At 48.7% G+C, this 26,748-nt stretch overlaps 1 protein-coding gene, 1 long non-coding RNA gene and 1 other non-coding gene across 3 annotated transcripts in view; all 3 read left to right on the forward strand.

Annotated features, from left to right (window-relative positions):
* The window catches only part of Mrj (DnaJ heat shock protein family (Hsp40) member B6 mrj), a 271,757-nt gene that overhangs the window by 44,447 nt on the left and 200,562 nt on the right, over positions 1-26,748 (forward strand). The gene's annotated exons all lie outside the window — the stretch shown is intronic.
* On the forward strand, positions 206-11,612 carry LOC144169690 (uncharacterized). The gene is made up of 5 exons (XR_013322495.1): positions 206-558; positions 1,685-1,853; positions 8,247-8,393; positions 8,486-8,608; positions 9,665-11,612. It is a non-coding gene; the product is annotated as an uncharacterized LOC144169690 (long non-coding RNA).
* Positions 16,699-16,770, forward strand: Trnae-cuc (transfer RNA glutamic acid (anticodon CUC)). Its single transcript has one exon. It is a non-coding gene; the product is annotated as a tRNA-Glu (tRNA).

Below are 26,748 nucleotides of genomic sequence, written 5' to 3' on the forward strand. Positions count from 1 at the left end.
GCCGCGTAGACGTCCGCTTAGAGGCCTACTCCCATTTTCCTAAGCAAATAAAAGCGATAAAGGGTGCCGAGTTTGTGATCTCTTCCGCGGACTGGTCACTGGCCACGGCGTGCATCGCCCAAGCTACGGAGGAAGGAAAAGTGCCGAAACCATTAGGAAACGACCGCCACTTCTGTGCGGCATGCCGTGCGCATGCGTCGGCAGCCGCAAGGCCACGCCGTTTGCGTTGATGCATTGTATAGTGGGAAGGCAACGGGTACAACGACGATGAGTGAAAAACAGGACTGCGTCAACCATTTAAACGACAGCAGCGCCCCTATCTCTCAGCGTTGACTGCGCTAGTTTTACGTTCTTCTGCCTGCAGCGCCACAAGTGGCGTTCTACAGTGGTTTTCTCGATCGCTCGCGTTATGCGCCTGATGTACTAAGGGCATTGCAATCACAGTGGCGGGAACCGTTATGGCAGTTTGGTTGTGGCGTGAAACTGCGGACTTCTTTATATCCTCGGGCTGTATTTACTGTTCGACGAAATGTAGTTTTGCCAGGAGGCTCAAAAAAGGTCAGTGCTGCTTATTTATGTTCTGGTAACGGTTGTTGTTCATTGACTTGTTCATCACTGCGTCCGATAAACATGCCGCTCCGCTGCCTGTTGTTCGTGTTCAAGAAACGTTTTCTGCGTGTTTGTGGGTCCGAGTAGGCTTGCATTTCTGACTGCGTACTTTTGCTAGGGCTATTTAGAAAGTTGCAGCTGCGTGCATTTCTCGAGTCTGCATGTTCCCTTACGGTGTGGTGTTGCTTAGTTGTATATTGACGGTTGCTGTACCTGTCAGCGGTACTAAATCTTCTCGGGTTAGTCGCTCGCTATTGTCTCGCGCGCACGCACTGAACAACTTGTAACGTCTGTCTTTAGACTTATCGGTATTTTCAAACTTTCGTGTTAATTGCGTTGTGTTGGTCTGCTGAGATCTATAAATTTACTGTGCTAATCCCGCTATTCCGCCTAATGTTAATGTGCGTTCAAGGCGTTAGCGGCAGCACTGCTTACGGTTATCTGTGCTGTGTGTGTTGTTATTCCCGGTTCCTTCCAATGCCTTCGATGAATTCAGATGTTCTATTTACACTAGTCAACTTAAGTTGGCTCCCTGACGTGTAGTGAAATGCAAGGGAAAGTGGTTGTCTGAGCAGTAGCGTAGTGACAAAACGTTCCTTTTGTGGAGGGGAAGGCAGGTGGGAACACGCAGAAAGTGTGGTGCCGTTTCTATGCTGTCAATGTCAGTGGTAACCTGAGACCTCAGAATAATTAGCCATAAAGCTCACGTGTGGACTATTAGAAGTTTTAACGTTACAAAGTAAGTTTAAAAATAATTCATTCCTGCCATTTTATGCTATCAATGTCAGTGGCAGCTAGAGAGTTGGAATAATTTTCGAAACGCTCAGGTGCAAAGTTGTTGAATCATGATGTGCACCAGACATTAATCCATTTTTGTTCTCCTTTCAACGTATAAATTATACTCCAAAGCAGATTGCTACATTCTGTATTCATACTCTATGACCTGTTCAGAAAGAGTCTGTGGTTGACTGTGGAGACATTTGGCCCTCCACTGATAGGTTGTGACAAATGTTTTTGTTCCTCTGCAAAAAAAATGAAAACAAATTATTTCCATTCTTTACATGCTCCTGCGAAGTCATGGCTGTGGCATTTACTGGCTGAAGACATCTTCGGCATTCTGAAGGGTCGCCGGGGAGAGTGTGGCGGATTATGAATGCCCTGTGGAGCTCATAAGCCACAAAAGAGTACCTTTTGAGTCGTGCATATTGTGCAGATATTCACCAGTTCGCATAGACCAACAACAGGTGTGTCGCGAACGAAGCGCCAGACAATCTTGAGCATACGGCCCCAGGAGTTCCCGCGCAAGACATCGAAAGCGGCCCCCAAATAGGGGCCTCCGACCAGCTGAAAACATGGCCCGTCGCCTAAACACAACGTCTCGCGCACAGCCCCCAAATCGGGCCCCATGACCCAGAGAGAGAGGGAGAGCCCGCCGCCCGGCGGCGATCGGACTCTGAGCCCTGGCCGAGAGCGAGGGAAGTGTAGGACGGACGGGCAGAGGCAAAAAGGAACGCGACGGAAGAAGATGTGAATTTGTATGCACAGCGTTTAGTCCAATTAAAGCAGTTGTTTATTTGCTTACTGGAAGTTCCGATGCTTGTCATTCAACGTCAAGGACAAAAACTTTGGTGCCGAAACCCGGGAGTCGTCCAATTATTGGCTTCAATAGACTGCGTGTCTCCACAACGATTTGGACGCTCCGCCAACGAACGACATCGGACCTTCCGGTAAGCTCAACGCCATGGAACGCTGCCTCAAAAAACGTGCCGCTCTCCGCTCTCAAGTCACCCGGATATTGAACGAGTGCCAAGATGCTATGCAGAGGGACCTCCCAGGAAGCGAAGCTGCAGTTCTGCACACTCGGCTGAAAAAAGTAACGAAAAACCTGGAGACCCTCGACAACAAAATCGAGACGCTCGTGCCAGATGAAGACTTCGAGGACGAGTGCGCGCAGGTGCTGGACTACAACGACCGCATCTTATCGTGCCTCACAAGACTCCAGCAACGCATAGACGGCGACTCAGTGCCGAGTGCTGCCCCATCAACGGTCATCAACGAGGTGGTCAGCACAGAGCAAACGCAACGGTCTAAGATCAAGTTGCCAAAACTGGAGCTGATCAAGTTCAGCGGGCGAAGCAACGAGTGGCAGCACTTTTGGGAGCTCTTCGAGGAGGTTGTCGACAAAAATGAAGACCTTTCATCTATCGACAAGTACAACTTCCTCAGGGCGTCCGTCACTGGAGATGCTGCCACCGCCATCGCTGGACTTCCACCGACAGCTCGTTGCTACAACGATGCCGTGCAACTACTAAAAAAACGATTCGGAAACGAGGAACTCCTCATACAAGAGCACTTCAAAAAGCTGATTGATTTGAAGCCTGTTCGGTCGTCGGAAGATGTGCGCGGACTGCGTCGACTGCACGACACCCTGGCAGCCCACATCAGAGGCCTGGAGACACTCGGGCGCAAGCTGGAGACCTTCAGTTCTATGTTGCTACCCATCGCACAGAGGGCGTTGCCAGGGGACCTACTGCTCGATTATAGTCGGAAACGCGTCCTCGATACATCGAACGACGACCACTACAGCCGACAAACGCCTCACACTGAGGGTGTGCCCGAGACTACCACTGACTCGCAAAAAGGTACCGTGACGTCTTTTTGTCGGCTTCTGGACTTTTTGAGAGTAGAAGTGGAAAGTCGGGAGAACCTGGCTGCTCTCCGTCGCATGGACGTAAGGCAGGAAGTGAAGCATGAGCAAAAAGATCGCCAGAAACAACCTGAACAGCGACCTCAGAGGCATGCATCCTCCATTTCAACGTTGACCCAGAGTGCACGTCAAGAATGCTGCTTTTTCTGCGACGACAACGCGCATTCCACCCAGAACTGCAGCTCTGGAAAGTCTATCGAGGAAAAGAAGAGGATGTTGCTTTCTGCCGGACGATGCTTTCGTTGCACGACGGGGAAGCACCAAGCACGCGCATGCCGTGTGAACGTAAAATGCATGAAATGCAACAAGAAGCATGCCACCACCATGTGCGATCCAACGTATACAGCGAGAAAGTCGCTCGAATCAACGGAGCCTGTCAACAACTCGCACGTGAGCCTAGGAACCGTAACCCATGATGGGGTGCCTGCAGCTAAGACGACGGTCGTCTTGCTTCCAACAGCGAAGGTTATGTGCAGCGGAGAAACTTACAACGCTGAAATCCGCACGCTCTTTGATGGAGGAAGCCAACGCTCGTTTATAACGTCTGCCACATCGAAAAGGCTCGGATGTCAAGTCGTGGGAAACGAAAGATTGACAGTTGGCGTGTTCGGCGGTCGTCAAGAAGAAAAGATGTTCCAGCGAGTAGCGGTGACGCTGAACACAAAACAGGGACGCCGGTTCAAGTTGGAGGTGCTAGAAACCGACGTCATTTGCGACCATAAAATACCGGCTCCGCCACAGTCAGTCGCGCATCAGCTTGGACACCTTGACTGCGACATCGCCGACCTCGCCAACGGCGACGCTCCTGAGGACATTGGTTTACTCATCGGCTCCGAGTACATCTGGGGCCTCACAACTGGCCGAACGAGAAAACTCGGCGAAAGTCTGAGGGCTGTTGAGACGGTGTTCGGTTGGAGCGTGCAGGGTCCAATAGAAGGGACATCTCAGCAAAACCAGTGTACTGAGATTGTTACTTTGCGGACATCGGTCGTTGAAGACAAGACGGCAGATGTCCTGAGCAAATTTTGGACCTTGGAATCCATCGGAATCACTGACAAGGAAGAATGCAAGCCAGACGAATGCGCTGCGATGGAGGTCTTCGAACAGACATTAACGAAGGTCGACGGCCGGTACGAAGTGGCACTGCCTTGGAAAACGGAGATATCTCTTGACGACAACAAGGAAATCGCTACGAAAAGGCTGCAGCAGTTAACAAACAGGCTCTTGAAGTCGCCAGAACTGCTTGAAGAATATGATGCGGTCATCAGACAATACATTGCTCAAGGCATTGTAGAACGCGTCGAAGGAGAAGTGGACGATGGGCAGAACGTCTACTATATGCCACACCAGGCAGTGATTCGTGAGTCCAGAAAACTCCGAATAGTATTTGATGCCTCATCACACCACAAGAACTCGAAGTCCCTCAACGAAAACCTAGAGACTGGGCCGAACTTGACGGCCGACCTTGTCGGACTGCTACTCAACTTCCGCAGACATCGAATAGCTCTCGTCGCGGATATTGAACAAGCTTTCCTGCAAATAGGCGTCAGGAAGGACGACAGAAATGCCCTCCGATTTATGTGGTTCCGTGAGACACCCCAGCCTGGCAACACGATGCCTCCGGTTGACACTTGGAGAATGACACGTGTTCCATTTGGGACGACGGCAAGCCCGTTTCTCTTGTCGGCCACTTTACAGCACCACCTGAGTGGCTGCGAGGAGCAGTTTCCCCTCACTGCACATCAATTGAGACGCAGCCTCTATGTGGATGACCTCCTAACGGGAGCCAACGACGAGGAAGCGGCCTTGAAACTCTACAACGAGGCTAACGAGATGTTCACTGACGCCTCCATGAAGCTCCACAAATGGTCATCCAACAACGAAAGGCTTCGTTCGCAGTTTGAAGAAGATTCTCGTGGATCTAAGCCGCTCGGGTATCTGTCCGGTGTGCTGAAGGTCCTGGGACTGACGTGGGATCCAATAACGGACGTACTTGCATTTTCGCCTTGCTTGGACAACGCCATATCTGGGTGCAGCACTAAGCGTTCAATGCTGCAAACAACGGCACGGATATTCGACCCGCTTGGCTGGTTGTCACCCTTCATCGTACGTGCCAAGATACTCTTCCAGCAGCTGTGGCGCCAGTGTATCCAGTGGGACGACCCTTTGCCGAGTGCCATTGCTGACGCTTGGGACGTGTGGATCCAAGAACTACGACACCTCCCTGAAATCCAGGTGCCGCGGTTTTACGGAGCGGACATCTCAGGACAACAAACATCGGTATCATTACATGTCTTCGCAGATGCCAGCCCAGCCGCCTACGGAGCAGTGGCTTACATCACAGTCACTAACGACGAAGGTACCATGTCAACCATCGTGATGAGCAAATCACGTGTTGCCCCAGTGAAAGAGTTGACCCTGGCGCGACTGGAACTGATGGCGTGTCTTCTCGCAGCCAGGTTGTGCCGCTACATCCTTAACACTCTGGACGAGCGACCGGCAACGGCCTACCTGTGGACAGATTCCACCATTGCCTTACACTGGATTTTTGGGAACGCGGACCGCTGGCAGCAGTTTGTGCGCAACCGAGTCGTCGAGATCCAAAGACTGACCGGCGATCTTTCATGGAGGCACTGCCCTGGAAAGGACAACCCAGCGGATCTCCTGACTCGCGGGCTGCCGGTGGCCCATTTGAAAACGACAAAACTGTGGTGGGCAGGGCCGTCCTGGATATGCCTAGGGGAGAGCGAGTGGCCTCATGATGTTCTCGACTTTTTGTTCAGTGACTCAGAGCTTGAGCAGAAAAAGCAAGCGAATGTATTACCGACGACGTCATCACCACCGACTACAGAGGCCATTATTGACGCGCGGAACTACAGTTCGTTAACGAGGATACTGAGAATCACTGCATGGGTGCTTCGTTTTGTTGGCAAAGCCAAGAGAGAAAATAACGAACCTGGACCACTGACAGCACAAGAGTTGGACCGGGCTGAACAGTACTGGGTCCTTCAAGAACAAAGAAAAGGATTCCCAAGAGAAATCGATTCTCTCAAAAACCGAAGAAAAATGCCTACAGACTCACCCTTAAAGAACGTGTCCCTTATGATGGATGACAATGGTCTTCTCAGAGTCGATGGAAGACTACAACGAAGTCAACTCGACTACAACGCAAAGCACCCTATTATACTGCCTAAACAGAGCTGCCTCGCAAAACAGATGGTCGTCCAGTGCCACCGTCAAGTGCTTCACGGAGGCATCCGTGATACGTTGGCGCAGCTCAGAGAAAGGTACTGGGTGGTTGGAGCGAGGCCACTCGTTAAGAGGACACTGAGGGAATGCATAACATGCCAGCGCTTTAGCTCACGGCCGGCCACTCAGGCTACCGCGCCGCTTCCAGCCGATCGCATCTCTGAGGCAGCTCCCTTCGAGGTGACAGGTGTTGATTTCGCAGGGCCACTGCTGGTCAAGGGTGCCACTACGACAAAGTGCTACATTGCGCTGTTCACCTGCGGTGTCACGCGAGCAGTACATCTTGAGTTGGTCAACGATATGTCAGCGGTCTCCTTTCTTCTCGCCTTTAGACGATTCATTGCCCGCCGCGGTGTACCAAGTACCGTTTACAGTGACAACGCCCTCACCTTCAAGAAAACCAGCAAGGACCTAGCTATGCTATGGAGGGTCATACGAAACGACGATGTGAGGAGCTTTATCGCGAACACCCGTGTTGAATGGAAATTCATCGTGGAGCGTGCACCGTGGTGGGGTGGATTCTACGAGCGCCTGGTTGGCCTGACTAAACAAGCCCTAAAGAAGACGTTGGGTACTAGTTACCTCACCTTCGAGCAACTCACGACAACGCTGAGTGAAGTGGAAGCCATGCTCAATTCCCGCCCATTGACCCACGTCTACACCGAACCATCTGAGCCTGATGCCCTCTGTCCGGCTTTCTTCTTGACCGGAAAACGGCTAACATCTTTACCAGGACTACAGCGCAAGGAGATCGCCGAAGTGTCTTGCGGCAACCTACAACAAATGCTGACCAGTCGAAGCAAACTGCTAAGCGACTTCTGGAAGAGGTGGGCATCAGAATACCTGAACGAACTGCAGGGATCTAAAATTCACCGAGGAACACCGAGGGACCTGAAGAGTGGGGACTTGGTGCTACTGAAAGAGTCCCTGCAGCCCAGACAACTTTGGAAAATGGGACGGGTTGAGCACACCTTCCCTGGCCGCGACGGAAAAGTGCGATCCTGTACGGTGCGGGTATCCGGGGGATCGACAGTCAGGCGCCCCATCCAAGTGCTCTACCCTTTCGAGATGAGAGACTGAGAGAAATGACATCGTCATTTCGGGGGGGAATGTGTCGCGAACGAAGCGCCAGACAATCTTGAGCATACGGCCCCTGGAGTTCCCGCGCAAGACATCGAAAGCGGCCCCCAAATAGGGGCCTCCGACCAGCTGAAAACATGGCCCGTCGCCTAAACACAACGTCTCGCGCACAGCCCCCAAATCGGGCCCCATGACCCAGAGAGAGAGGGAGAGCCCGCCGCCCGGCGGCGATCGGACTCTGAGCCCTGGCCGAGAGCGAGGGAAGTGTAGGACGGACGGGCAGAGGCAAAAAGGAACGCGACGGAAGAAGATGTGAATTTGTATGCACAGCGTTTAGTCCAATTAAAGCAGTTGTTTATTTGCTTACTGGAAGTTCCGATGCTTGTCATTCAACGTCAAGGACAAGGTGAGCTCAAAGTATGTTCAAATATTTTTATATCTCAAATTGTTTAGCAAGAAAAGATTACCAGGGCTTCCGCTGTAAAAAAGGTATTTGACTTGCGTGGAACGAATCAGACATTGTTCAAAATTTTTTCGTGCTCCCTGGGTAAAGCAAGGCATAAATTTATTCTCTGATATTTTTGTACTGTTTATTTTCTAGGCAATAGGGCGAAGATAGACCTAAAACAGCTCTACAAGGAATGCATATGGCCATTTTAATTGTATTTGGACCCCTTCTTTGGAAGTGTATCATCAGAAGGCAACACATTAAAGCTCTTGCACGGGATGAAATCATTGCATTCTACAAGTAAGTACGCACTGCCATTTTTTGGTCTTTCATGGCGCGTTTTTAGGTAGTTTCTTTGTAACTAATGGTTTTAAACTTGAACTTCTTTTCAGTGACAGCTTGGCCTGTGGCTCAAGGTGACAGTAGGAGCTTTTCGGAACACGTTAGCGAAGCTTTCCTGGAAGTGCACTTTGAGACGTCCCTGGCAGAAACACCCGGGTCTTAATTTTGGTTGGGTAAGCTGGCATTTTGTTTTTGCGGGACTCAATTTCTGGGGCTGTTCATCCTAATAAAATCTCAGTGTTAACAAGTTATCGTGAACGCCAATATTGGCCATTGTGTTCACATTCCGCCTATTACGGATGCTCCAACACTGGCCAAAAAAAAACCACTATTTTGTATTTAAGTTTTGTAAATATTTAGCTCTTACGCCTTCAGAGTTGTTGCTGTGATTTGCCAGCACCACGGACACGCCCAACGTGGTTGCTGCTACAACAATACGGTGGCAACTGACGATTTAAATTTCCCGCGTTTAATACGCCCGTAGCACCAATAATACTCCCAAATACAGCCGTAGCATGAGTAATGCTTGCATTGGATTTTGACAGGTGGTTAAATAAGGGGTAATTGTTTTTTAAGGGAATTGTTTAGAGCACAGAAAGTGTCGTCTGCAAGAAAATGTGCTATAGTTGTGATTTATAAGAAAATTGTGCAACAGCCTAGTTCAGCATTAGTCAGCTCAACTTCTGCCTCATACCACTACGAACCATGGAGGTAATACATATCGAGAGGCAAATATTTTAGGTGGAATTAATTCCCCAAAAAATTTCTGCCACAGTGCGATATTTATGATTTCCTGTGACTGGCCATTTATTTCTTTGCGGTAGACACATCGTTTAGCTTTAAGTTATATTAAGCCAGCCTCACTACAGCATTCTAGGGAGCACATGATACAGTACAGAGAACATTTTTTGCAAAGAGAAGGTGTGTAAAATATAATGCCAAAAGGTGATTATAGTAATTATCATTTGATTATTAAACGAAATCTCTCAAGGATAAAAAACCTTATATTCAGGATACCGAGGCAGCAAGGTGGGATACTTTCCAGAATCAGGGCAATTTCATTGATTGTCTGTGGTGATATTGTTTAGCGCACTTTCACCTTTTAGCAGCACTTCCAGAAAAAACCCAAGAAATCACTGATTTTAAATCAATTACTGTCTTATAAAAGGGCCTAAGCAACTCACTCATTTAAAGCGACCATGTAACAAAATATTCTTGTTTCCTTGAAGGTACATGGGGTGAGCAGTAAGTCTTTTCGAGGCCCGGTTATTCTGAGAGAAGGGACTGGCGCCATCAATATTGCTCGCAAGAAACACATCACGGATTCGCCGCCTGCATTGTCACTTCAGGATGTGGTCATCCTCTTCGCCGCATATGTCATCTTTTTCATCGTGTCATCATGTTCTTATGGTTGTGTGCCTTTGAAGAGTTCTTGGGACTTTTGCAGGGAGTTCTTGGAAAGCATGAGAAATTTGACAGTGGCCTGGTGTCATTTAAGTTGGAGTCTCTGTTGAAATACTTGAAGTGTTCAGCTCTACTTGGGATTTTAAATTATTGGTAGAGGTTAAAGTATCTCTTGAAAGGCATGAAGGAGGTCAGATGAAAGGCATGAAGGGCGTGAAATCAGATGAAGAGGTTTAAGTTACTGGCACATGCAAGTTTCATGTCAACTGAACACTGAAGTCGTGCCTTATTTTTCATCATTGGCACAATGCGCAGGCTGTCTTTGAATCTATAGTGGGTGTTAATGTAGTTCATGGCACCGCATTCTAACGTCCTATTATTCAAGTGTAGCTCATGAGATTTTTTTTTTCGTGGCAGTGCTGCTGGTGATGCAAAAGTGACAGTGCTTATTTACGGAGATGGCTTCCGCCTTCATTGATAAATTTTAGTACTGTAAGTGAGCTGACACCCATGCCGTAGAAGAATTTAAAATGTGCGTATTTGGCTTGAACAAGTCTTCTCCTTTGAACAAAGTTGCATTTCTTGCTTGGCAGAAGCAGGGCTTTGGTCACAATTACACTGACAGCAAGACGGGAGGGTTTTTATAGCACGCAACTGTGAATTTTACCTAAGGTAAAACGTTGAAGCCGGAAAAAATGCTTTCAAGTTTGCTTTGTAAAACTGGTCCCCTGTATGATTCAACGCTGGCTTGTTTGCTTCTTAAGGATGTCTGACTTGATCCCGCTTGAATCGATGACGTATATAATTAGTCTGCTTGTTAAATTTTAATATGTGTAACATGCTTCCGGCTACCTGGTTTGCAAAATTATATAAGATTCACGCTGGCTTTTGTGAGATTTCCTGGGATGAATTATTTTAAACAACTACAAATTGTTTGGTCAAGTAACGTGCCTTAAGTCAAAGGCCTTTTTAAGACGCTCATAAAGTCTATTTTGCCTACAAATAGCTTGATGTTACACTTACGTCTGGTGTCAGGAAACTACTATCTTTAATAATCATCTTTTAATTGTGGCATACTGCCGCATGTGTCCTCTCGTGTCAAAATGTTTTATCGTTAATCTTGGCTCGAGCGTTTTCCTAAACTCTTGCACTGCACTGTTGTAGGTTTGTGATAATACAACCGTGTATGGCTTGTTTTTAGGCCTTTCCCTACAATTTAATAGCAAACTGCATTTTCCCAAACAGCTATGCGTAAACGTAGTATGGCAAGCGCAATGAGTAATTCCGCCTTTGAATTACCTTGGTTTATCCGATAAGAAAGCATATTTGATGCTCACTGTTGTATAATGTCTGTGTCAGTGCCGCGGTAGACGCAGATGTCTATTTATTTGTGAAGCAGTTGACCTTAATACCGTCTTTATTAACCATGTTTTTTAGTACAAGTGAATATGTGAAAATGCCACTTGGATCCTAGTGTTATCGTTATGGTATTTATTGCTTGTACGTTGGTCATTTTCTGTGCAATTTAAAATAGACAGCTATTCAAATCTGAAGTGTACGAATACTAACACCCAATAAAGTTGTATAGTATGTTGAAAAGCAGTGTATGAGTCATAATAGTTTGTTTCGTGCGGATTTTAATGCAAGTATATTGTTTCGTTTACATGCAGCTGAAACCCAGAACAGGATTCTGCGGGTGAAGCCAAAGACTGTGTGCCGCTCTAGGTGCCTCAGACCAACTTTTATATAGAACTGTGCTCCGATAGGCAACTGTTGGGAACTGTCAGGGACCACACTGCTGCGGTGGTTTCTGCTTACCAATTGTTGGTATCACTGCGGGTCATATATCAAGGCTGTGTTAAAATGGTGCTTGCGGTTTCCTGCTGATACCAATGCATCCGCCAGCCTGGATTATGACCTCGGTGTATACCGACAGGAAAGCAGAAATATCGGAAAAGTGGAGTCCCATAGACAGCTTCCCAATGCCTATAGAAACACCGTTTTATATAAACAGCTGGTCTGAAGGTACCTGGAACGGCGCACCGGATAAATTCCATAATCATTTTACATGGATCAATGTTCCAGTAACTTAAACTACCCTTTTATTTGGAAGTGATCCGCATACTTTTATTTGGAACACCGATCCACATAATTTAGTTGCAAAAATATGCGGTGCACTGTTCCACTTAATTTTCAGGATATGTGGAACACGGTTCCAATTATATAACTGGAACTTTTTTGCAAAAAAGTTCCAGTTACTAAGTGGATCTTACGTGGAACCAGATTAAGAGTGTATACTGCCCATCCTGTCTCAAATATTAGAAAAATTTCTTCTGGTAACGATGTCCTCCTTTCTTGAAAAATTTTTCGTAATTTCACCTCGGCAGTTTGGGTTCGTTGCCGGACGTGGAACTATTACACTGTTGGAAGAATTTGCGGACGAACTGTACTCCGCTTTTGAATGCAATATCTTCGCCTGTGCTTTATTTTTAGATATAACAAAAGCGTTTGACTCTGTTTGCCATAAAATATTGTTACGCAAACTATACTTATTAGGTTTCCGGGGGCCGTTTTACGATCTACTAAATCAATATCTATGCGGTCGATTTCAGGTTGTTGCTACGGATAACCATTCAGAATTCAGCACTCCTTTGCCTTTATTAACCGGTATACCACAGGGTTCAATTTTATCTCCACTCCTCTTCAATCTTTACATGAATGATTTTCCTTCGGCAATTGCTAAATGTAAAGTCTTTCAGTACGCCGATGACACAGTTTTACTTTCAAAGCATCTCAACTATGGAAGAGCGGTAAATGTTTTACAAAGTGACATAAATAACGCGGTACGTTGGTTTTCTCAAAATCGCATTACTATAAATTCCAACAAAACTAAAATGATTTGCTTTCGAAATCCATTGAAAACTACATTGATCAATATTCCTGTATATTTACATGACCATCACCATCCTTGCCAATGTAATGTGGTTGAATATGTTGAATATGTCAAGTATTTAGGAATTTTTTTTGACTGTGCATTGACGTGACAACACCATTTATCGTATGTTTGTGGTAAGCTTCGTAAGGTGGCGTGTGTACTATTTAATATGAAAACTTTTGTTCCCATGCATGTTAAGAAAAGTATCGCGCATGCTCTCGCATATAGTGTTTTAAGATATGGCATTACCATTTTTGGTAGCTGTTCTTCACGTTGGAAAACTCGAGTTGATTCTGTCCTGAAAAACATATTAAAATCTATAGCTTATGGTTCTCCTATGTACAATTCTACAGACATTTTCAAAGCGTTGTACTTGCCTTCATTTGATAGTCTTGTTGTACAAACTGTAGTAACCACTCACTTTTGGGAGTCTGATTTTAAGGTTGAAAACAAGCCTGTTAGATTTGTGCGTTCGCAACCTCGTTTTGTTGTTCCTCTTTCACGTACTCGGTACGGTACGGCACGAAGATGTGTTTATGTAGCCAAAATATTTAATGAGTTGCCGGAAGAAATTTTTTCGGCCTCTTCAAAAAGGCAACTTAAGAAAACTTTGAATGATTACATGGTACAGTTTCCTGATTGTTTGTAAATTTTGTATCTCTCATTATACGCATACTTATCTTGTTAGGTGGCTATGTTTTGTTGATATCTAGGTGACATTATGTACTTATTTTCCTTTTTTTTCTTTCGCTTCGTCGACTTGCCGGGCCCAGTCCCTCAAGCCTAAGTAGGCTTTGACGGGCCCGCTACTCTGTACTTGCACAAATACGGGCAATAAAGTATTATTATTATTATTATTATTACGACTGCTATTGACAATCGAACTACGCCTTTCAGGAGTTTCCCTCGTCGTGTCAAACCACCGTAAAATACGCAGCGCGAACCGTCAAACGACTTCAAGCGAGACATGAACGTGCCTCGAAGGCCGGTACTCCGTCGTCGCGTTGTGTAACTCTGCAGAGGCGGCCGCATCTGCAGAAGGCGCATTTTGCAGAATTTTCTGAGACTCTCGAATACGCTGGAGCCTCAAACGGATCAACGATAGGCTTTGCGTCTGCCGTCTTTTTTAAATGTTGATTCAACGCGCATACACGCTTTCGAAAGCTCCGTTTGCACAGTCTACGACAAATGAGTCGGGCTCAGGGCAGGGCGGTGTGCTTGCGAAACGTCGTTACGTGCAACGAAAGCTGGAGCACCGGCGCTTGCAAAATACTACCCGTCTCGTATTCCTCTCCGTTTCACTTATTCTTTTCGTATTCCTGCCTTCATTACGTAAGGGCCCCTGTTTCACCTTAAACGAACTCGCCAGAGCTTAAACTCGTTCCCGGGCGGGTTTTCGGCAAACCTACGCCACTTCGTTCCTCGTAAAGCATCTCTGTCTGGCCGCGTGGGTGCGCCTTTAGAGATCGTTTTCCCCTCAGCTCGCGCATATAGATTCGCCTTCGAAAAGCGGGCGATTAGTTTTCTCGGAACGTGGAAAGATAAAACATTGTGCACTGGTATGCGCACGTTACGGCTGGAAATTCGAAGAGTTGTTTTTTTCTCCTGCGTGCTCGTATATTAAATTCTGGAATTGTATATGGCGCAGCATTATGTGTGCTTGCGAGCAAGAATGAATCCACCCGCACGTTCGAGTGGGTAACGGCATCTCTATCGTCGTCTACGGCGTCGTCGTCATCACCATCAGTACCGGCATAATAATGATGATTTTGACGTCGCCTGCGACGACGTAATGATAACACTGTCGATGATGGTGACGACGACGGTGATTATGATAATCGGGATCATGATCCTCGTGGCATACAGCGGCAAGCCACGTCTCTCCTTGTTTATATCGCTGCTTCTATGGGTGAGAAAAATCATTAGAAGCACTTGAGAAGCACCTGAGGACGGAACCATTTCTCCTACAAGAGATGGACAACCGATTGACATCCGGAGGGAAGGATGTGGGCGTGTGTGTGCGTGCGCACGAATCCACCTGCCATCGTACTGCATGTTGCAGGCAATTCCTTGGAAAGAGGAATGAACCCCGGTATTTTTGGCTAGCCCGCCACTGGGGATGCCTCTGGATTTATTCGCATTTCGTTTCCGTCAGTATAGTACGGCTGTCCAGCGTCGAACCCGTGACGACTTCGGGCCCACCCGCAACCAAAACACTCTCCGCACCTACATTTATAGAAAAAGAGATACGGGCGAGTTGAGTGGCCGTGACGGACGCGTCGCTACGGCTGAACACGCGCAAGCTCGCCCACATACGCACCCTTTTAGGCACACATTTATGCGCACTCGGGGAAAGGGCCGTGTTGTCTGGCTGCAGTGCCCGCAATGATGGAAGTGCAGTCTCGGTTAGGTGGAACGACGCTTCGCCCACGACCGCCGAGCACGCGTAGTAACACCTCGTAATCACACGGCAGAGTCGCTTACGTCGTCCTAGATTTCACACTTTGACAAGGCGGAGCATGTGCACGAGTCTTCTTCCTGGCTCTTCCACTGGCTCTACCACGCTGTCGAGCACTTTTCTTTTCGGCGGCCGCAGCCGAGAAAGGAAAGCGGGGCCGAAAGTGGAGCATTGCTGACACCGGCGCACAGACGCGCCCAGCGTCCCCCCCAGCAGTCGCCGATAAGTGCACGAAATGGCCCAGAACGCGGAGGCCGTCACTGCTGCCGCCGTAATTGAAGACGCCCGAGGCATTTTACGGTCTCGTTTCGCTTCGTGCCGGATCGAGCGCATGCGCCACGCGCGTGAACCGATAAGCTAACCGCCCCGCTTTCCCACCCCACTGTTCGTGCGGGAAAGAGAATTACAGTGAATCGAGCAACGGGTCGGCGAAAGCGATAATGGCGATAACTAACTGTCAGCCGCAGGAGGAGCAATTACTTCACGAATGCGCTCCACACCCATAACTCTCCAGCATCATCAGCGCAATAGACTTACCAGGTGGCAGGTGCCGTCCAAGAGCAAACTGCGGCGCTTGCTGTAGCCACGGTGAATTGCGGAGACTCGTAGGGGAGGTGTAGGCGAGTATTACGCTCGTGATTGCATCTCCGAAACCGTGCCCACGGTGGCTTTGTGGGGCCACACAGGCTGTTAAGCGTGGAGACAGAAGGATCGGCGTTCCACGAGGCCGAGTTAGATTCAATCCCGGGCTCGGACAAATGTTAAATGTTACGGGGTTCGGGTTCTGAGGGTACATGTTCCGGTGCACTCCTAGAAGCACAGTTTGATGCAGTTATTTCTAATAAATCTCGCGGGAGCTCATTGCGTTATTTGGCGAACGATGTACTTACTGAGTAGTCTTGCTAGAAGGAGGGACGGAAAATTGGATGGAAAAGCCTCCACTTGCCGAAAATCAACCGCATTGGATTTGCTATACTTGCGTTTCGGAATTATAGTTGTCCGCATGATTGCCCGCAAGTTTGCCGGTTCCCTTTCACCTAACGCTTCCTTGTAGTTTCGGGTGGCTTTGTTTTCCCTTGCTTCGGCGACAACTCCAGCGAACCCTTTTATTCCTTTAAGGGGTGTCCCGGTGCTTTATTATCTCGCCTGTACTATTTAACGTTAGCTTGAAAGACGTGTACTGCACTCCTCTAATCGCCATTATCTTAAGCCCCCCGAACCTGCACATTTTCCCTACCGAGCTTTGGGAGAGGGCCCTGGTGAGCACCGGATTGTCCAGGCTTCGGCTAGCCCTCACAGCTTCAAACCAACACCATCTCATCTTCCCAACACACGTTTTTATGCTTTCTCGGTTACTCTCGTTTACAGAACCCCCGCCCCAATCGAACCAACCAGACAAACCCAACACCCCACTAGGCGCCAAAGAATGGGATCCACTAAAGTTTTCTTTGTAGGGGTGTGCGTCCTCCGGCATGGTCTAGTGGTTAGGATACCTGGCTCTCACCCAGGAGGCCCGGGTTCGATTCCCGGTGTCGGAACAAGTTTTTTTTTTTTTTTTTGAGGGAGTGAGGGGGTGGTCTTACATTGCAAAGAGTATCGCAGTTTCTCAATTGATGCTGAACGTGGTTTGGGTAAATCCTGTGAATGTTGTTCGCCCCCATTGGTACTTTTTGTTGCCGACCATCGATCCTACTGTGCTGTGGCAAGATAGATAGATAGATAGATAGATAGATAGATAGATAGATAGATAGATAGATAGATAGATAGATAGATAGATAGAGAGAGAGAGAGAGAGAGAGAGAGAGAGAGAGAGAGATAGAGAGAGAGAGAGAGAGAGAGAGAGAGAGAGAGAGAGAGAGAGAGAGAGATTAGTCAGACCAACAGGAACTAAACGCTGCTGGCAAGATTAGTCGCCCGTCTCTCTAGGCCAGATGGGGGTGAAAAGTGATATAAGTACTCTCTCTACCTCTACCTCTCTCTCATACGTACACACACACACACACATACTCACACACACACACACACACACACACACACACACACACACACACACACACACACACACACACACACACACACACACACACACACACACACACACACACACATGTGAGAAACGCCCACACACAGGCGAAACAATCATATGCATGCACAGTATAGCCCACATATAGCGAACCCGGTTTTAACGAAATAGCGGTTATAACGAACAAATCTTCGTTTCCCCTTCCCATTTGGACACAGATTTTGTGTCAAGATATCGCGAAAAGCGGATATGACGGTCTGATTTCCGTTTCCCGGTCTGTTCGTTACAAGAGGGCTCGACTGCATACAGCGTTAAGAAATGTTAAGGAAGCCTCTGTTGCACGACTTGTCGCTCATGAGGTTGCCCGTGGCCCAAGAAGTTCCCGTCGAGAGATCTCGGCAGTAGTTAGTGTGAAACGTCCGTAGGCTATAAGCCAGTTTCGGAAGCTCTTCAGCGGCGCAAACAGGAATCGCGCTGATGACAGCGCCGACGATACACTATACGCTCGGCCGTGCGGGGCGACGTCACCGCGTTTACTGGCGAGCAGCCCGTGGCGGGTGTGTAGATATAGTCCTCGTTGTCGAGGGACGTGTCCCCCCCCTCCCCGGGGCCTGCTACACAAGCCGGCGCGTGCGAGACGCTTTCGAGAGCCGCCCACGGGTCCGGAACCGGGCGCCCACGCTCGCAGACGGGCCTCGCCAACGTCTCACTCTGGCCTCGCCGCGGACCGTGAAATCATAGACACACACACGTACACCCGCCGCGGACCATCTCAGCGCGGGGCACGTGTTCGCGTCTGCAAACTCGTGTGCGTGTACGCGAGCAGAAACGGAGTCACAAAGCCGTCCTCAGCGGGCCTGATGAATGAGCGCATTGAGAGTCTGCAGATAACACTATAGTTTGTCTTTGCCTGGCGAGAACATGGGCTCTGAGAAAGCGCAGCGATAATAAATTATTTAATGTAGCAAGGGGGACTACAGGTGGCTTTGATTCATCTCTTCGCCAAGTCTGACCCTTCCTCGCTTTCCGATGTCACTCAAAAGATGCGAGGTCCGCTTTAGTCTTGTTTCTTGTTTGTTCAACCTGCGTGCGTTCCTGGTCCACATGTGTGTCTGCGTAGGGGAGGGGGGGGGGGGGGGGTACGGGCGTGAGTGGGTCACTGAGGGCTCCAAATTCCGTAGTTCGAATGACTCCGTAATCACTCCGTATCTTGAAAGCACCCCATTCTATTACAAATCACGAACTAGGAGCAGTGGGCCTGCCGCGCTGCTCAGCACAGACCGTATACGACCTAGGCCTCACTAGCCCAGGTGGCCGAAGACGCCGCAGAGATCTATATGAATCCTGCTATCGCTGGAAGGACACTGAAGTCGACCTGAAAACGGTCCCACCCGTGGCAACAATAAAGTTTTATCTGATCTGATTGAGAGACCAGGAGTGGAACGGAAGCGGAAGTATAGCAGTCTGGAAATTATTTGAAGTAAGAGTGGAACTTAAGCATTTTGAATTCGAAGTGGTGTTGGGATGGAATGAACTGGCCGGAAGACCGAGAATAACGAACGGACACCTCCAGTGAACACCCCGGGGTGGCCTGTCCCTAGAAGTGCCAGCAAGTACCACAGGCTAAAATATTTTCGTTCCATTACGCCCACACACTTCGGCTCGCTATATATATATATATATATATATATATATATATATATACGGGATATTCATCCATACAGCAGGTGTCTGCAACGGGGCATTTCCCTCCTTCGTGCTGCATTTACCGATTCTTTTCTTCCACTGCATTCTTTTTACCACATCATTTGGCTTTCCCCAGTGTTTTATTTTTCTTCTACGGTATCACATACCACGCACCCATGACCGTGCTGTACGGCGTAATGAAGGAGGACGGCTTCGTGACTGGCGGTTTCCTGAAGCTTCATCTTGCGGGCAAAGCTGGCCGCCGCAGCAGAGAATCACGTTTCCCGGCTCCCGGAAACGGCCGAGGGGTGCATCTGCGGGTGCGGGCCGTGGTAAAGCTCGTATCTTCAGCGGGGATCAGATGGTGCACGTCCCAAGGGACTGCAGGAGACGCTGAAATCCCGGCAGCAGCAGGTCCTGATGGCCGGAGCGCCGGACCACAGATGCTCCCCGCTCTACGGCCAAGCGGTGGAGCGGACAGACAGCCGCAGAGGCCACAAAGCGTTCTGCGACTCTGCTTCCTTTCGTTTCAGTTGCAATTTTTTTCTTCAAGGGTGATCCCCTAATCTCCCGTGTATCTGAGGAGAGAGCACGCATTTATCCGTGCCCTGCGCACCAGGCTATGGGATTACGACTCGAGGCAGGAACACCGCAGAGAAAGGAAGAACTGTAAGTGAGACGGGCGTAGATTGCAATCGTGAAAGGCGAAGCGGACGGGACGCGGTGCGTCCGCTCCGTCGGTTCCTTCAGGGTCCCCAGGTCAGGGCGATGCGCGCGCTGCTGGGTAGCCTCGCGGAGGCCACATTGCCCGAGTGCGCGCGTTACGGATGGCATGCCGGCACGTCGTGCGTTCCGGGCTCCCGCTCCACCGCACGCGCCGCCGCGACACACGACGCGCCGCCGTCCTTGAACTGCGCAGCTTATCCAGAGGCGGCCTTACAAAGTTGCCTCACCCGAACGAATATCGCGCTCATTTTGCATGTTCGCGTTTAATCCGCAATTAGTCCTTACATGGAGGTCAGCGGATACTAGGGACTTCGTGAATAAATTCCGTAACTTATACGCAGTCTACATCTTCCCCCGACGTCTGTCTCTTCCTTTCCAACTTGCGCGTTGCTGGAAAACGCTGGATTGGCCGCGAAACATGCCATCTCTCGCCATCTTTCCACGAAACGCATAAATAGGTAGGCCTAGCGTCACTAAATAAAGGCTTTTAGAGTATCGGCACTCTTTTCTCTCATTGTTATGCGCCGCCAGGATTTTCATTGGTCGGTAGGCACCACGTGATATTTGTTATGGCGCAGCCGTTTTGTTTCTGTGCGCCTTCTCTCTCTCTCTCTCTCTCTCTCTCTCTCTCTCTCTCTCTCTCTCTCTCTCTCTCTGCTGCGCGTGGACGTTAGAGCGGCCGGTCACAATCTGCCCGTCACAACCAGCGGCGGTTTCGTTGGGAGAGATGGCAACACTGCAAGCCAGAAACAAAATAGCTCCCAGACGCTTCCGCGTGCACGAAGTGGCGGTACTCTTAAGCGTAGTTTATTTAGTGACGCTAGGCCCTTCCGCACAATACGGACGTCTGTGATTTTTATGATTTTTATTTCAATAAAGTGCAGAAACCCCGAAGTGGGAGCTGTCGAATGAAGGCGTTACAGCCGCCCTGGTTACACTAAACCCCTTTGAAGTCGACCTCACCACTATTCACAAACTAATTGCTGGGTATACGTTTTTCCCAGGGCAATATCAGCAGTCTGCTATGAAAGTATGAAGGTCTTGGGGCCTTTTATTAAATACTTCCGAAGACCCCTTTAAATTCGGCTTCGCTCGTATTCACAAATGCTTTGCCTGGAAGACAATTTTAGGGAAGCATAATTAGCACACGGAAAACAAGCGCAGTCACAGAGGACGAGGCTAGGACAGGATAAGCGCTTCTTTTCTGTGTAGCTATAAACCAACACGCCTAAACCTTTTCCCTTGTAATGATGAGCAGCCTGGTGTTTAAGTACGGAGTCACGAGGGCCCATTATTAAATACCCCGATAAGACCCTACCTGTCTTTACAAAGCGTATGCACCAAGTACCTTCAAGGCGGGCTTTAACCCTTTCGCTGTCACCGACGTTCCGGTACGTTTTCGAATTTACCCTCCGCAGTGTCCCTGACGTACCAGTACGTTCTCCACTGTACGTCCTTGAAGGACCCTGGTACTATACACGATTGCTTTGGTGGCAGTGCATTTTTGTGAGGGGCAATACAAGGGTCGTACGTGAAAATATTAGGATTCAATTGGGCCTTACTATTGTCAACATTTCCTTATGCGGTGAAATAGTGACACACCAATCTTTGCAGACGTACAGACGATTCTCCTCGTTGATTCCACGTAGCAATGCGAACTCTAATATTTGAACCGAATGTCATGTGGGCCATGGCAAGGCCACGCGCCGTTGCTTTGGCTGACCCGTCGAAAGCTGCTTGTTGCGGGTACGGAGGCTTATGCGAATCTTTGACAGCACTCGATGTCACCACTGGAAAGAACCTCACGAAGTATAGAACCGAAAACTATGTAAGTTTCAGTGATATCACTAGTTAGGGGAGGACATACGCGGCTCTGCACGGATATATTCAACGAATGGGGATTTCCCGAGAGTTTCGAACAACGGGAGACCCTGCGAACAGCGTCGCTATCATATCTTGCAAAATTAACAGTTTATAGGGGAGCTGAACGCAAACGGCCACGACAAGCATAGCCGTAATGCAACGCCGGAGGACCCGCATATTGCCTTTCATCTTGCACGTCGGCAAGTAGGCAGCTCCTTAAGTTGGCGCAATTACCCATAATCACCCATATTTGTCTGTGACCAGTATCCGAGTAAATAGACAAACTTATTACTGGTAAAAAGAGAAAATGAGTTATGATCGGTGAGCTCACTAAGCAGGTCCCAAACAAGTTCAAATGCCAACAACTAAAAGGACGTAACATATGCCCCCTCTTTAAGCGCCAGAAAACTGGGAAAGCATTTGGGGCAAAACATTAGGCGTAACGGAGGTGAGCAGATACACATTATTTAGAAATACACGTTGCGGTGGCTTAATGGCAGAGCACGTTTACATGATAGAAGCCACTGCGCCAGCCGACCGCTCTATTGAGCTCGCCGATCCAAACCGCGCAGCGCGAGTTGCTAATTAGGCCGGCCACGCGCTCAGCGAAGCTGGGGAGAGTTTGTCGGCGCCACATTTAAACTTCAACAACCGACGTTATCTGGGTCTAGGAACTTTCTAAACACGAGGCGCACAGAGCAAGGCGCAGCAAGGAAAGCTCTGAAAGCAAGGCATAAAGCCGTCTGCCTAGAACATGAGTCCGAACGGGAGCTTTAAATACCAGCCCGGCACGGCAGGAGTCGGCTGCGGCTTTGCAGCTACACTAAAATGGAAGTAAATCGCAATTATAACGAAATCGCTTTACTCGAAGTCCCGCTTTATTAAAGCGAAGCCTTTTATACCTTACTGATGGCGACAGTACCGTCAACAAAATGAGTTGCAGGAAAGCCACCTTTTCACAGTAGGTTTCCCAAAACAATCATGATGATAGGCGAAGGCACGTGAAGCACCTCAAGACAAAATTGGCCACGTATCTGCTCCTTTTTTTGCGAATGTCGACAAAAGGTGATAGCCTTTGGTCGACATTTGCCTCCCTTTGCTTTCACGCTCACCTCTCATGCGGTTCCTATTCCCTCGCGCTCTTCCCAAGGTAAACACGCTAGCGGTTTGCTCAAGTCAATTGAAATTCACCGCGTTCAAATGCCTCAGGCCGGGTGCCTCAATGCCAGCGCTGCCGTACGGCGGAGACACGCGTGAATCGAGGCGCCCTACTTCAACGTTTATGGAACCTCGTTGCCCTACCCCACGTGCGTTCCAAGCGGCAACTGTTGCCGCTTGATTTCTTAAAATGCCGTCAGAGTGGCGGGGGTGACAGCAGGGGACTGAGTGAAGATTTTTCTGCAGTAGATGTAGTTTATCATTTCTCGCAAAAATCAAGCATCCATACATTTTTATAAAGGAACATTGTAAATATCACTTATGTATCGATTTTCTGCCTTAAGTTTGCGTAATATCTTGTTCTTGTTCAACAATGTTGACAAGTATGAACATTGACACCGGACTTTTAGATTCCATTGTAAGTATGTAAGACTATTACGCAGACTTCGTTTCACATTGGCCGGGTGGCTGAATCGAGCCACAGACAGACAGACAGACAGACAGACAGACAGACAGACAGACAGACAGACAGACAGACAGACAGACAGACAGACAGACAGACAGACAGACAGACAGACAGACAGACAGACAGAAATTTCTGCGGCTAAGTAGCCCAAGAAAGACTATCGTCTTTACAAACACTTCCGAGGCCATGGTCGGAATCGACCCTGGGTTCCTCGCCTTATGAAGCCAACGTCTATCCGAGTGAGCAACACCTTTTTCTTTTTATTTATTGCCTTCTTTGACAGAATGGCAAAAAAAAACACATGTAAATGATGATTCCGACACGGTCGAAGCACTTTGGATTTTCGACTTTGACTCAGGTAGCATGGGAGGAAGCTTCGCATTGTAACCATCTTTCTCTAAAGAAATAGGCTTCGATTTTTTAAAAGTGTTTCATCATCCCCACTGGACAGAATAGAGGGCAAGTCATATCCAATAGTGACGAAATATTGCTTGTAACAAACCTAGTTTCCTGTTGCGAGGACTTCGTTATAATGAGGGATCACTGTATTAGTGCGGGCGGCTGGCGAAAAGATAATTTACTCCCGTTCTAATGGAGAAGTTCTAAAACACACGACATTACGGTTTATACGGGCAGCAATATTCAGTAAGCGCGGGAAACTTCACGGGGCATACTGCGCGATGGCATTAGTCGCAGTTCGGAAATAACGTCTCCTCCCGTCGTGACCACCGACGTCTCAGGACTAGTTTGCAGAGCACTGCGACTCGTCGAGATCTGGGAAACGAACTCGCTTTGAAGCGCGAGAAAGTAGCCTCAAGCAAGTGACCTTTACGCGGCGAAGCCACCATTGTTTCGCATTCCTTGACGACCCTCCGAGCATCCTGTTCGTTTTCCTCCTCTTGGAATTGCTTCCCCCATTCTTTGTATGCGTTTGTAAACGTAAACACATGGGCCGCTTCAAATAAAGTTCTCTCTCTCTCTCTCTCTCTCTCTCTCTCTCTCTCTCTCTCTCTCTCTCTCTCTCTCTCTCTCTCTCTCTCTCTCTCTCTCTCTCTCTCTCTCTCTCTCTCTTTCGTGCCTCGCCCCATATTGGCGCTATTGGCTCATTACCACAGAAGTATGTCCACGCGGCACCCGTCCTCTCCCGTGTGTTCCGGCCACATCAACTCGCTCCGGCCAGCCGCCTCAAGCACGAATCCGTGGAGCGCTCAGCCACAAATCACGTTTTTATCGGGGACGACGAACGACTTCGCGTTCAAATACGTGCACGGCGGCGATGCCCCGATTCGCGAACGGTATATATATATATGCGGCAACACGCGCGCTGCTCGCATGTCCGCACGCCATCCATTACCAGATCGCCGCCTCCTCTTTTCTCTTTCCCCTACACTTACTTCGCCCAAGATTGCCTGCACGCTGCGCGAACACAAAGTGCATGCTCAGCTGCTGTAACTACAGGCCTGGTAAAATTCAAAATAGAGACGGTGCGAAGCCAGTAAGCTTCGCTGGTTCCGAGCTTCTCGCCACTTGTCCCGACTAATGGGAACATCATTCACACCTTCCTCCAGGCTCTCCTGCGGCGCACATCTGTTCCGTATCCTACCTTAGTTTTCAGACGTAACACTAAATGGAAAAAATGAGTCCTGGTAAAAACTACGAACAATCTGCCTTATCAAATGAAAACAAAATTTTCTTCACAAAGCACGAGGCTGCAGCGCTAGCGAAGCAGCTTGCCTTAGAGGAACTAAACCACCTCTGGTCTATTCCCGCAACCCATCACCCCTTTCTGTACCATATGGACTCTGACCTGAGAATGAGGCTCCCAGAGCGGATCCCACGTCGACTTGAGACTCTTTACCATCGCTTGCGCCTCAACGCAGCACTTACGAAGTCTATACCGACATCGCCTCGGTCAAACCACAAACCCTTATTGTGATAACTATGGCTTGCCAGAAACTGTTGAACACATCTTATTAGAGTGCCCGGCGTACAGCCAGAAAAGAAAATACCTCGCCAAGAAGATCGAGTGCCTCAACAACGGATTTTTATTATTGAAAGCTCTTCTTGGACCATGGTCATCTACATCATCCCAGCGAGAAGTATTAGATGCAGTGTTTGATTATTTACACGACATCGGCGTCGTAGAGACAGTGTAGAACTATACATCGTCATCCTGTGAGACCACCTGGACATTTACGTAACCCACGGAACACTCCATGTTACCTTATTTTTTGCCTCTTCCTTTTTTTCCCCTCTTTCGCCCTGTTTCCTTTAGAGCCTTTATTCCCTTCACCCCATCCCCGCAGAGTAGCATGTAGGCGAATACATGCCAGCAGACCTCTTTGCTTTCTTCTAATAGCTATCTCTCTCTCGCGCGCGCTAATACGCTGCAGGTATACGTTATCGTGACGCGGGTACAGTGAGGTAGAGCACTGCACGGGCCGGAATTTCTAGGCCCGGCCCGACCCGGCCCGGTAGAGACACGGCCCGGGCCCGGCCCGGGCCCGAGAAGTTTTTAAAACGGGAGCCCGAGCCCGGCCCGAGCCCGACAAATTTTTAAAATGTGAGCCCGAGCCCGGCCCGAGCCCGACAAAAATTTAAAATATCAGCCCGAGCCCGACCCGAGTCCGGTAGAATTTAAATGAAATAAGTCCGTGCACGCCAGACTTTCTAAGTATCAGCCCGAGTCCAAAGGCTATAAACATGAGCCCGAAAACGTTTGCTGTTTTTAACCTAAAAGCGTAAGCATAAAACGACTACATAAAGCAATGAATGGGAAATACTGTGATCACAATAATATAATTAGGATTTTGTTAGTGTTGACTCAACAGACTAAGTTTACGTACATTTACTGCTGGGATATTTGACAGCATTTTGCTTGTACTATCTGTTGCTAAAGGAACTCGGAGATTGCGCCACGGGTTCAATTCGGGACCATACACGAACGCGCCCGAAATTTGAGCTGATAACGTGTCCGCTTTCATGACTTCATTTCTGTCTTTCCCTTCAGTGATGAAGGCAGCATTATTTTGTCTGCGTTTGTTTTCTTTTCTGCCTTGAATCACGGTTTTAAAACTTTTTATCCGAAACATTGGCTCTGCTTCGAAAATCGGTCCCCGAAACTATGCACGGTTGTGACTACCGCCCATACGAAAACATGTGGGTGTCCGGCGTTCCTACTTTAGGCAAAAGAATAGGGATGTGCGCGGACCTTGAAGGCAGCAGCTGATGGCAACAAATCTTGTCTGCCTTGCCTCGGCATTTTTGGGTGACAGCTTGCTTTCCGAAGTGGAGGAACCGCTTCAGTAGGGTTTGATTTTGCCCTCCACGGACCCGTAGCATCCTGACGACGCTGCGGCCGCGCATGTACGCTGTGACTGACCCATTTATTTTGTTCGACGACGACTTCGAGCCAGCCCGCCACCACCGGAGGGGGGGTTCCGGCAACCGTTCGAGACAAAGCGACGACGCGGGCCGCACGACCCTTCGTGGAACTTCTGTGAGGCGGACCCCGGCGACGTAATCTTTACGGCTCCCAGCCTCAGGGGATGTGTTTGTGTTGTTTTGTGAATGACTGCTGCTCCCTGCGTCTCC

The sequence above is a fragment of the Haemaphysalis longicornis genome, unplaced genomic scaffold, assembly GCF_048455015.1.
Source record: "Haemaphysalis longicornis isolate Haplotype H1 unplaced genomic scaffold, Haemaphysalis longicornis Haplotype H1 scaffold_2, whole genome shotgun sequence".
Classification (NCBI taxonomy): domain Eukaryota; kingdom Metazoa; phylum Arthropoda; class Arachnida; order Ixodida; family Ixodidae; genus Haemaphysalis; species Haemaphysalis longicornis.